The 13051-nt window shown below is 38.9% G+C and overlaps 2 protein-coding genes across 2 annotated transcripts in view; both read left to right on the top strand.

Annotated features, from left to right (window-relative positions):
• The window catches only part of LOC141376283 (uncharacterized), a 778518-nt gene that overhangs the window by 755858 nt on the left and 9609 nt on the right, over window positions 1–13051 (top strand). The gene's annotated exons all lie outside the window — the stretch shown is intronic.
• opn4xa (opsin 4xa) overlaps window positions 6791–13051 on the top strand; it is a 55634-nt gene continuing 49373 nt past the window's right edge. Inside the window, exon 1 of the mRNA XM_073913443.1 lies at window positions 6791–6915. The gene's annotated coding sequence lies outside the window, so the exon portion shown is untranslated. The remainder of the gene's footprint in view (window positions 6916–13051) is intronic.

Here is a 13051-nt window from a genome sequence, read left to right as displayed (position 1 = left end):
CCCTCTCTTCCTCCAAACGGGAGGGAGCCCAGGGCTCAAGAACCTTCGAGCTCAGGGCTCTCTCCCGGGACAGCATGCCAAACTTGCTTATAATCAATCATCAGCTAAGTGTGAACTCTTGAAATGTTCCCGATATTCTAGATTCACACACATCTACATCTGATGTTTTTCACACACATGAGAAATCTGAGATTGATTGTCAATAAAGGTCCGGCTACTTGATTGATGATCAACAAAGCTTGATTGTTTTCAGCATCAACAAACATTGTGTCCGGGTTATATTCTGCACATTTACAGAGAAGACACACAGCTCATCCTTACACTGACACTCACAATCTCTTTCTGTGTGTGTGTGTGTGTGTGTGTGTGTGTGTATATATATGTGTCAGATTTCCTGTTTAAGCGAACCATCATGTCTTTAGTATTTTGTCATTTTGATGCTAGTTTTAGGGCATCATGATGGCTCAGTGGTTAGCACTGTCGCCACACAGCAAGACGAGTTTCAGTCCCGGCTTGGTCAGTTGGTGTTTCTGTGTAGAGTTTGCATGTTCTCCCTGCGTTCACGTGGGTTTCCTCCGGGTGCTCCGGTTTTCCCCACAGTCCAAACACATGCGCTATAGGGGAACTGATGAACTAAATTGACCGCCGTGTATGAGTGTGTGTGTGTGTGTGTGTGTGTGTATGGGTGTTTCCCAGTACTGGGTTGTGGCTGGAAGGACATCAGCTGTGTAAAACATATGCTGGAGTAATTGGTGGTCCATTATACTTTGGTGACTCCTGATATATAAGAGACTAAGACAAAGGAAAATGAATGAGTAAAGTGGTTCATTCCAAATGCAGGTTTATTGAGTGGTCAGGCAAGCAGCGGTCACTATCAGGAGCAAACAGATGTATGCAGACAAATCCAGAGTCAAAGTCAAATTCACAGGCAATTGGTCAGTACTGGCAGGCAGCAAACAACATAAACAAACAAACAAGGTGAAGGTCAAAAACACGGCTAAGCAAGACAAGGAAAATGGGTCATAAAGTTGATAATGACAGTTTACAAGACTCAGCAAAGGTGTGTGTGTGTGTGTGTGTGCGTGCGTGCGTGAGTGTGTGCAGTATTTATAGTCCATGTAATCAGTCTTTGACAATCCTCCGACTGTGTGTTTGCAATCATTCAGGATCAGGAACCGGTGTGAGTGTGTGGTGCATGACAGGAACTTGTAGTCCGTGTAATGGCCGATTTGTTGTCCTGCAGCCGCAAGATTGCTGGTGATCATAACAGATTGATTCTAGTTTTAGGTACTTTATTATTTTATTTTATTTTATTTTGACTTATTATTGTTTTATTATTTATTTATTTTAGTTTTATTCTTTTATTAGATTTTTTTTCAGGTATTTTATTCACTTATTTAAATTTGTGTTGGGACAACATGAAGGAATTAAGTTAACTTACAAATTGAAGTGGATTAAACATAAAATAGTTAAGTTGCCCCCTCCTTGTTGTTGTTTCAGCTCAATTTAAGTAGTTTAAACAAAAAGAAAACATCATTTTTTTTTAAATGTCTATTCATGTATAAAATGAGAACTATTCCTCTGACAATATTAACCCCGCTGATTAACTTTAAAAATATGTTCTGAATGTGCAAAACTCACGCTGGCTCCTTTAAAACGCTAATTCGTTAATAACATCTGAACGTTCTGCTTTCTGCATTTACGCACAAAATCAAGATTATAAATCTGGCATGTGTGTTTTTGTGACATGAGTATATTTCTTCTGCTTATTTAACCTCTAAAATAGATTCCTATTTTGCCTGAGCATCAGGTTTCTCTCCGGCTGCGTTTGTTCTTCTTCCTGAATCGTATTTCGGGTAACTGTGATTTGTTCTGCTTCAGTACTTTACAGCTGAGGATAAATCCGAATTTGGACTTGTGTGTATTTCTAAGTCTTTGGCTGCTCGGGTCAAATATGAGATCAGTCATTAAAAAAAGATCAACACAGATGGTGATGGTGAAGAAGATGATGTGATGATGGTGATGAAGTTGATGATGATCAAGATGAAGATTATGAAGATGGTGATATTATGAAAAAGATGATGATGATGATGAAGGTAAAGTTGATAAAGATAATTGTGATGATGATGGTGGTGAAGATGATGATGAAGATGAATATGATGGTTTTGATGATTATTATGAAGTTGAAGGTGAAGTTGATGATGAATATTAAAAATGATGATGGTGAAGTTGATGAAAATGATGATGATGATGATGATGATGATGGAAATGATGATCACTCTCAACACTGTTTCAGTTGACGAGCCGAGTGCTATGTTCAGAGTCTGTCAGTCAGGGTCATGTGATTGACATGGCTGTGACCTGGGGGTCGAGCCCTCAGCGGGACTTATGTAGGTGAGTCATGTGGACCTTTGACTTGTGACCCCCGCAGCCTCAGTGACTCGCGTTACTGTGATTCAGAGAAACACTATAGAGATGACAGTGTCCTGCTCAAGACACACTGGACATACTGAATACGCTTTTTTTGCTTCATATTTTTGTGGTAAGCATAATACATTTTACCTTACCAGATTAACAACGTGACATTAATAGACATTTTAAAGCTATTTTTTTAAACAGCATATTGTATAAGTAATAATGCATATAAATAAATCTGTAAAATAACTAACATCACATTGTGGGTGTTTGTAATCTTCTTGGATAATGCTGCAACACTGAAATAAAATTTGCTTGCAAAATGGTTGCAAACAATTGATTTGTGTTGAATTTAAGCAAACAAATTAAATTTAGTAAAGTTTAACTTAATTTGTTTGTTTAAATCCAGCCCAAACTAATCGTTTACAACCGCTTAACTTAAAATATTTTATTAAATTCAAGGAATCATCTTTAAATATTTTTCTTTAAATTTATTTTTCCAGTGTATTTATAAAAAGCTGCTTTTCCCTAAGTAATCTTGTTTTTCCTGTTCACATAATATTATTTAGCTTGTTTTAAGGAAAAACTCACTTAATTTTGACATATTTATTAAAACAAAACAATATTTTTTATTTGTCAAGAAAATGCTCATTGATTTAAGAATTTATATATATATATATATATATTTGGACTACAAACAAGACAAATTTGCTAATTTTGTTCATTACAAACACCCATGATGCGATGCTAATGTTTTTAACAGATGTATTTCAATTTCTTATTATTTCTTATCACAAAAACATGGAAGCCAGACATCATTTCAAACAGCTTAAACATAAGTTGCCTTAGCAGAGATCAGAGTCCTATAATGCAGCTAGGATTAAGAATAAATGAACAGAAAACAGCTCTAAATCACAGCCTAAATGAAGCGCTTGATGGATTTTGTTTGTTTTTAATGCATAGACAACTATAGCCGTTGGTTATTAGCTGAAAATGTTTCATGTTTCTGAATGCAAGTGTGTTTTTGTCCTCTCAGAAAGGGATGCTTTTTTATATTAAGTTTATTACTGATTTTTTTTTTATTTCTATATTGCTGGAAAGTTATTTCTGATTTGTCATCTTCATCGTGATGATCAGTCTGCCAGTCTTTTCTGTGGTAATTCAGCTCAATATTTCAGTTATTTTGCAAACATTACCATCTAGTGGCTGTGGTTAGTATTACATACCGAAAAAAATCAAGTTGTTTGTTCATTAAATCATCATATAAAAGGGGTTTCTGAAGGCTCGTGTGACACTGAAAACTGGATTAATGATGCAGGAGAATAAAAACAACTAATTATATTTTAAAATCTGTTCATTGCTGCTATTTTAACTTAACTGTGTTCATGTTTTGGCATCTTAAAGTTTCTTTATGCCAATCTTATCCTTCATGTAGGACTACTACAGTAATGTGTAGTAAAATGTGTAGGTTTGAGTCCCAGCTGGGTCAGTTGGCATTTCTGTGTGGAGTTTGCATGTTCTCCCCGTGTTGACGTGGGTTTCCTCCGGGTGCTCCGGTTTCCCCCACAGTCCAAACACATGCGCTATAGCCAAATTTAGTTCATTAATTCCCCTATGGCGCATGAGTGTATGTGAATGAGTGTTTTCCCAGTACTGGGTTGCAGCTGGAAGGGCATCCATTCTCACATCAGAACATGCAAACTCCACACAGAAATGCCAACTAGTCCAGCTGGGACTCGAACCAGCAACCTTATTGTATATAATTTTTTATATTAATGTTCAATAATTGTTTTACAACAACAAAAGTAATGATACTGGGCAATGCATGAATAAAAATATAGTGCAAAAAATCAACAATTTATTACGTGGATAAAAGATAATACACATGTTTTGCAGGTTGTAGTCATGCCTGTGTATGTAGCTTTTAGTATAGAATAAATGTATGAACAGAATTAATGTTTATCCATTACATAAAATATCCACAATATCCCAGGGGGAAAACTACACTAAAATAATGTGTTATGTATGAGAGCTGCTAATGCAAAATTAAAAATAGTAATTATATTTAATAATATTTAAAATAGTTTGAGCCAAATTCAAATAATATTTTCAGTATATTTAATTAAAAAAAAAAAAAAAAAAAAAAAAAAAAAAATATATATATATATATATATATATATATATATATATATATATATATATATATATATATATAATTTAAAAAAAAATCATTATACAGCAGACAGAGTTCAACATAAAATGTAAGACATTATTTATAAAGATATACAGGCATAGAATTATTTTTAGAGTGTATCAACATGAATGGGCGAGGCAGTGGCGCAGTAGGTAGTGCTGCCCCCTCACAGCAAGGAGGTCGCTGGTTCGAGCCTTGGCTCAGTTGGCGTTTCTGTGTGGAGTTTGCATGTTCTCCCTGCGTTCGCGTGGGTTTCCTCTGCGTGCTCCGGTTTCCCCCACAGTCCAAAGACATTCAGTACAGGTGAATTGGGTAGGCTAAATTGTCCGTAGTGTGTTGTGTGTGTGTGAATGTTTCCCAGAGATGGGTTGCGGTTGGAAGGGCATCCGCTGCGTAAAAACTTGCTGGATAAGTTGGCGGTTCATTCCGCTGTGGCGACCCCGGATTAACAAAAGGACTAAGCCGACAAGAAAATGAATGAATGAATGAATGAATCAACATGAATGGCAGCTGTTGTTTTTAATCCATCCATTCATTCATTTTCTTGTCGGCTTAACCCTCTATTAATATGGGGTCGCCACAGCGGAATAAACCGCCAACTTATCCAGCACGTTTTTATTTAGCGGATGCCCTTCCAGCCGCAACCCATCTCTGGGAATGTTTTTAATCCAACAGCTGCAAAACGACATGTTTGCATCAGGATGATGATAAAAGGGCGGAAACTGTATGTTTACCTACCTAGTGAAACTAAAACATGTAGAAGCAATGGGTACTTTTTTACTTAAGTACATTTTTGAGGCTTACTTTTACTTGAGTACAAAAGCTTAATCAGTACTTCAACAAGTACCAGAGTCATTTTACACATCTGTACTTCTACTTAAGTAAAGGGTGTACTTTTATCATCTCTGGCAAAAACCGCGTCAGAAAAGAATAAAATTGCTCCTCCCTGACCCTACACTAGACAAGGTTTAATGAGCATGATGATGATGCATTTTGCTGTTTTGCATGAGGTGTTAAAAACTGGCCTCATAATAAGCAGCATGTGAAGTGTTTGATTATCTCTCATCTGACTCTCTCCAGTGAATGTCATGTCATGTCAGTCTGACGGATGGATGAGGAGGACAACAACACTGACGCATGCACTCAGAATCATTGTTTAGTAACAGATTTTCACCCTTGAGGGGGAGTCGCCTCACTGAGGGAATGAGACCAACCATGTTTACAGAAGTGTCAGACCATAAGGAGGCTTATGGGATTGAAGTTTGAACCCCTTTTTTTGTCATTTGAATTAAAAAATCAGTAGATGGCACTGAAGGGTGTTTCTTGGTAAAACACCAAGAAATCAATTATAAAATGACCACCATAGGTAATTAAGAAGAAATAGGCAAAGAAAAAAAGCACCAATTGCCCACCCCTTCTCTAAACCCAACCGACAGTGTTTTCAAAGCACCGATTGACCCGCCCACCCCCTTCCCTAAACCCAATCGACAGTGTTTTCAAAAGCACCGATTGACCCGCCCACCCCCTTCCCTAAACTCAACCGACAGTGTTTTCAAAAGCACCGATTGACCCGCCCACCCCCTTCCCTAAACCCAACCGACAGTGTTTTCACAAGCACCGATTGACCCGCCCACCCCTTCCCTAAACCCAACCGACAGTGTTTTCACAAGCTCCGATTGACCCGCCCACCCCCTTCCCTAAACCCAACCGACAGTGTTTTCACAAGCACCGATTGACCCGCCCACCCCTTCCCTAAACCCAACCGACAGTGTTTTCAAAGCACCGATTGACCCGCCCACCCCCTTCCCTAAACTCAACCGACAGTGTTTTCAAAAGCACCGATTGACCCGCCCACCCCCTTCCCTAAACCCAACCGACAGTGTTTTCAAAGCACCGATTGACCCGCCCACCCCCTTCCCTAAACCCAACCGACAGTGTTTTCAAAGCACCGATTGACCCGCCCACCCCCTTCCCTAAACCCAACCGACAGTGTTTTCAAAAGCACCGACCACCAACCACCCACCATCTTCCCTAAACTTAACTAGAAGTGTTTTAAAAAGCAAGAAATAGAAAAGCAGATTTCACCACGTTTTCATATTTTACCACATTCTCACTCTGTTATTTACTTGTTTATTTTATTTAGTTTTTTACCTTTTGTTTTTGTCTTGCATGCTTTTTTAGAACTGTTCATTGCTGGACTTGAGCACCATCGTCATGGTCAACTCCTCTCTGCATCTCAAGTCCGCCTACGTAAATGGTGAGCCACTGGGCAAACTGGTAACAGTGGAACAGCTGTCCACATGGAGGTAAGCGGTCAGCTGGTAGCATGAAATAAAACAGAAGCCGTCAGCGGCGTCATACCGCTCTGTAGCAATCATTGTAAAGACAAATGCAGCCATGCATACCTCCGAGTACATAATTCACACTCTGCAGAAATGTATACAGGGGTTCGTTTTCGCAAGGAGACTGTGTTGCAATTATTTGTGCATCAGTTATTACAGTTAATATTAACCAACTTATCCAGCATATGTTTTGCGCAGCGGATGCCCTTCCAGCTGCAACCCATCACTGGGAAATATCCATACACACTCATTCACACAATTTTAGCTTATTCAATTCACCTATAGAGCATGTGTTTGGACTGTGGGGGAAACCGGAGCACTCAGAGGAAACCCACGCCAACACGGTGAGAACATGCAAACTCCACACAGAAATGCCAACTGAGCCGAGGCGCCACTGCATCGCCCAAAGATTATACTTATACAGGCTTATTAAAACTGCTCATAAAAGCTGTTTATTCCATAGAGTGATGCCTCTCCTCCATTGACTTCTAATAAAACAAAACAGCGTCTGGTCCCCTTCCTCACAAACTTGCGTTGACGTTAGCTGTTACAAAGCTATTCGATTTTTTTTTTTAAGTGTATAGGGTGCGTTTAGTATTTTGCTGTTGGAACGGAAACCCGTGTTTGGATGGTTATTTTGGTTGAATCTGATCTAGATCAGCATCTGGTTTACACATTTGACGATGACATGATCAAACATGCACAGCAGAATGTTTCTGTCTCCTCTGAGCCCGTTTCTCTCCTCAGTTTATAAAGTCAGACTGATGGAGCACAGTTCGGCTGGTGCCAGCGGCTTATGTGACATCTGTAGGCCAAGTGACAGAGAAATCAGCTTGTCACATCCGTCCAACCTGAAGCAGTCTGACAGCGGAGCCCGAATTAGGACCGTCTCTTCTGCCCGAGAACATGTGGGACTTAATTAGGAGCCATTAAGAAGCGTGTGATTGTGAGTGTAAGCTGGTCAATAATGCCACGGGGACAGCTGATGCTCGGTGACCCTGAAACACCTCTGGTTTTAAGAGCATTCTTAATACAATCACCGATAAACAGTTTACTGTCAGTAACCCTTATTTTTACCTAGGGACATTATTGTTGTTCTGGTTGTCAAAAAGTCGTTCATTCCTGTAGAATGAACACATAACACACATGAGCAGGCATGACCTGGTCAAATCAGGTTGTGGTAGTTTATAAATGATAACTTTATCGTTCACACAAACTTGCACTGTTGTTTTTGCACGTCTACTCGTCCTCGTGTAGTCCAAACAGTCCTTGAGGGCCGGTGTCCTGCAAAGTTTACTTCCAACCCCAATCAGACACAGCCGGCCTACCTAATCAAGCTCTTACTGGGCTTTCTAGAAACACCCTTGCAGGTGTGTTGAAGCAAGCTGGAGCTAAAAAAAAGTTTTTGGTTACACTTTATAATAACTACACTCTATAAATCATTTACTAAGCATTAGCATCTAGTGCAGGGGTGGGCAAACTCGGTCCTGGAGGGCCGGTGTCCTGCACAGTTTAGCTCCAACCCTAATCAAACACACCTGCTTATAGATTTCTAGTGATCTTGAAGACACTGATTAGCATGTTCAGGTGTGTTTGATTAGTGTTGAGACCAAACTCTGCAGGGACACCGGCCCTCAAGGATCAAGTTTGCTCATCCCTGATCTAGTGAATTCATTATCTGTTAAGCATTAACTCTACATTAATAAACGTTAGTAAACAGTTTATAACTGCAGCTACATATGCTCTATTCCTGACTTATAAGCACCTATATAATGTTTAATAATTGTACTTTCATACTTAGTTAATTTAGTAATGAAAAATAAATCATTAAGTATCGCATTATTTACAAACCAGTTGTATTTAGGAGTGGTTAAGGGTTTTTAGGCTCATTCAGAATGAGTTAGTAAATGATTAATAAACTATTGAAATCAACATTTATTTATCTTATTATACAGGCATATACTTATATACTAGGCCCACACGTAATCTGCGCGCGCAGATATCCGCAGATTTTTAGCCCATCATTAATTCTGTTTATTTACTTGAGTAAATGTGTAAATCTAAATTTATTCAGTTTTTATTCAGTAATTTATTACTTTTTATTTCATATATTAAGGTTTTAGTTATGATACTCTCAAAATAATTCCGCAGAAATCTGCAGATTTTTACCAAAACTCTCTGCAGAAACAGCAAAAAACATCCGCAGATTCCGTCTGGCCCTGCTTATAGTTAACTAAAATGTTAATAAATGCTTTATTAACTCAACTTCACACAGTTTTGTGACCTAATCTAATGTGAGGACTATTTATGCTCCATAAATCCCTTATTAATGACTATTAACGGCTCAGAATCAATTGAAGAATAATCTTTGCAATCTTTTCTAAAAAGAAAAATTACTGTAAAGTTTCAACATTGCTGAATAACAGGAGTGTCAAAATACGACATAAAACTGGATAAAACAACAACAATATAACAATTTCACAATATAATAAGATGCAATGTTTAAACTCTACAGTGATTTTATTTTAGATCAGGTTGCAAACATTTATTTTTTATTTGAAGTGCAGTTTCATTACTGTATCTTTAAATGAAGAGGAGTGAATAATGTCATTTTTCCTTTGAAAAATATAAATAATGTCATTTTTCCTTTTTTCATTTGAACCTTTATTTGTCATTTATAAAGGATTTATAAAGCATGAATAGTCCTCACTTTAGATTAGGTCACAAAACTGCATGAAGTTGAGTAATAAAGCTGTTATTAACATACATAGTGACCATTACTATATGCCTGAATAATAAGATTTATAAACGTTGATTTCAATAGTTTATTAATCATTTACTTACTCATTCTGAATGACCCTAAAATCCTTCAACTACTCTTAAATACAACTGGTTTGTAAATAATGCGATACTTAATTTAGTAATGAAAAATAAATCATTAACAAAGTATGAAAGTACAATTATTAAACATTATATAGGTGCTTATAAGTCAAGAATAGAGCATTTGTAGCTGCAGTTATAAACTGCTTACTAACGCTTATTAATGTAGAGTTAATGCTTAACAGATAACGAATTCACTATTTGCTAATGCCTAGTAAATGATTTATAGTATGTAGTTATTATCAAGTGTTACCAAGTTGGGTAAAGTTCCCTTGAAGGGGAATGTTTTAGCTTATATGTGTACTCATGGATCTCATGTGTAATCATGGAGAGAGAATGAATAGCTGCATCCCATTGCCATCCTCCCTGCATGCCTGTAATCAACTTGCATTGACATTTCAGGTAGAGTGATTTGTAGTCTCCTGGTTATGATGTGACATCCCAGCCACTCCAGCGAACAGATTTTACACATGCATTTCCAAAATATCAGCATTTCCAATGCAGTATCTTGTTACTTCACATGGAATGGCTACATGCATATCCTGAGATGCTTTTTTTTTTCATGTGATGCAAGAAACTTCAATGCACACATGATGAATTATGAGTATTCAAGGGATTACCTTATAAGCACGTCAATCTGTCCTTCAATAGCCACTATTGGTTCACTGCAAACAAGCACTCTGAATGGCTTTCCAGCCTTTCAGATCGGGTGGCGTGTGATGTTGCTGTGTTTGTGATCCTGAAGGCTTTTATTAGAGCTGTCAATGACTGATTGGTCAAGTTAATTAAAGCTCTACACTGTTCATTACTGACCTGATCGATGTCTATGCTTTCCGTCACTCTCTTTTCCCTCACAGAAGCTGCATTTCTCGGGTTCTCAGTGTGAAAATGTCTTCATTCACAAGCCGTTAGTGTATTACAGCAGCTGCAGGCCTGCATTTGCAGTATTCAGAGGTCTGCTATGTTCTCCAGCCATTTATGTGAAGACGGCATTGAGTTTTCACCCTCAGGGAAGGACAAGTAGCTTGTGCTGATCAAAACAGAATCACAGGCTGATTGCCTTTAAAGTGTTGGATTCTCAATCAAATGCTGTTCATAATGTGGAAAAGAAGTGAAGCAAAATCAGTCATTGATGAGATCCTAATGTGGTTTAATTGTTCATGTTTCAGAAATGTACATGTCTCTGCCGTACAGACTTTTTGATGCACATGTATGCTCTCCAAATGCATATTTACTGCTTTTGCACTTGCAGATAGCATACGAATGTGGGCCACTTTAGGCAGTTATGCGGCCCTGGTGATATTTCTTCGGACAAATGAGGACAAATGTGGGCCACTGTTTGCAAAAATGTGGCATAGTCATTTAAGGGTAATCTGGGTCTAAACCTAAAGTAGCTCACACAAGTGCAAATGTGGCCCAGTTATCTTAAGACAAATGTAGGCCACTTTTGGCAAATATTTGGCACAGTTAGCTCTGGCTATTGTGGCTGTGAGCCTAATGTGGCCCAGAGAAAATATGGCAAATGTGGCCCAGTTATCTTAAAACAACTGTGGGCCACTTCTGGCAAATATTCGGCTCAGTAAACTCAGGCTAATGTGGCTGTGAGCCTATAGTGGCCCAGAGAAGATATGGAAAATTTGGCCCAGTTATCTTAAAAAATATGTGGGCCACTTTTGGCGAAATATTCAACACAGTTAGCTCTGCCTAATGTGGCTGTGAGCCTATAGTGGCCCAGAGGAGATAAGGTAAATGTGGCCCAGTTATCTTAAAACATATGTGGGCAATTTTTTGGCGAATATTCAGCACAGTAAGCTATGGCCAATGTAGATTTGAGCCTATAGTAGCCCAGAGAAGATATGGAAAATGTGGCCCAGTTATCCCAAAACAAATGTGGGCCACTTTTGGCAAATTTTCGGCACAGTAAACTCTGGCTAATGTGGCTGTGAGCCTATAGTGGCCCAGAGAAGGTATGGAAAATGTGGCCCAGTTGTCTTAAAACATATGTGGGCCATTTTTGGCAAATATTCAGCACAGTAAGCTATGGCCCATGTAGATTTGAGCCTATAGTAGCCCAGAGAAGATATGGAAAATTTGGCCCAGTTATCCCAAAACAAATGTGGGCCACTTTTGGCATATATTTGGCACAGTTAGCTCTGGCTAATGTGGCTGTGAGCCTATAGTGGCCCAGAGTAGATGAGGCAAATGTGGCCCAGTTATCTTAAAACATATGTGGGCCATTTTTGGCGAATATTCGGCATAGTAAGCTATGGCCAATGTAGATTTGAACCTATAGTAGCCCAGAGAAGATATGGAAAATGTGGCCCAGTTATCCCAAAACAAATGTGGGCCACTTTTGGCAAATATTTGGCACAGTTAGCTCTGGCTAATGTGGCTGTGAGCCTAAATTGGCCCAGAGGAGATAAGGCAAATTTGGCCCAGTTATCTTAAAGCATATGTGGACCACATTGACTAAAGTCACCATCATGGAGAAAAGTGTTTGCTTTAGTTGGGCTCTTAGCCCTGAACCTCTTAATATACATTTTCTTTTGGGCTGCTGTAACTTTTAAGAACTTTGCTTGAAAAGTTTGCTCATTACAGCAAACAAAATGAAGTGAGGCACAACCTGCGATGAAATAATATAATTCACTGATGTTTGCCAATGTTTAATCCATTATTAGAAGTAATAGGCCAGATCTGGGCCAGAATAAAAGCAAACTGTGGCCCAGAATAGGGTCAGTTCTGATTCATTTGGTTGACTTCTGGCTGATACGAGGTATTGCTTTGGCTTATTTGTGGCCCAGATCTGACAAACAGGAGTGGACCACTCTAGAGCCATCATTCCATTTAGTATGTGGTCCAGATGTAAGTGTCTGGTGTGGACCGGATTTGAGCCAGAATAAAAGCAAACTGTGGCCCAGAATAGGGTCAGTTCTGGTTCATTTGATTGAATTCTGGCTGATGTGTGATATTGCGATTGGCTTGATTGTGGCCCAGATCTGACAAACAGGAGCGGACCGCCCAAGTGCCATCAGTCCATGCGGTATGTGGGCCGGATGTAAGTGTCTGGTGTGGGCCGGATTTGAGCCACATGGATTTTGCTAGCTGTGTTCTCATTTATTCATTTTCGTTTTGGCTTAGTCCCTTCATTAATCTGGGGTCGCCACAGCGGAATGAACCGCCAACTCATCCAGCATATGTTTTACGCAGCGGATGCCCTTCC

This window comes from Danio rerio, chromosome 10 (genome assembly GCF_049306965.1).
Source record: "Danio rerio strain Tuebingen ecotype United States chromosome 10, GRCz12tu, whole genome shotgun sequence".
NCBI classification, from domain to species: domain Eukaryota; kingdom Metazoa; phylum Chordata; class Actinopteri; order Cypriniformes; family Danionidae; genus Danio; species Danio rerio.
The sequence above is the reverse complement of the archived record's forward strand: the minus strand, read 5'-3'. Positions and strand labels throughout refer to the sequence as shown.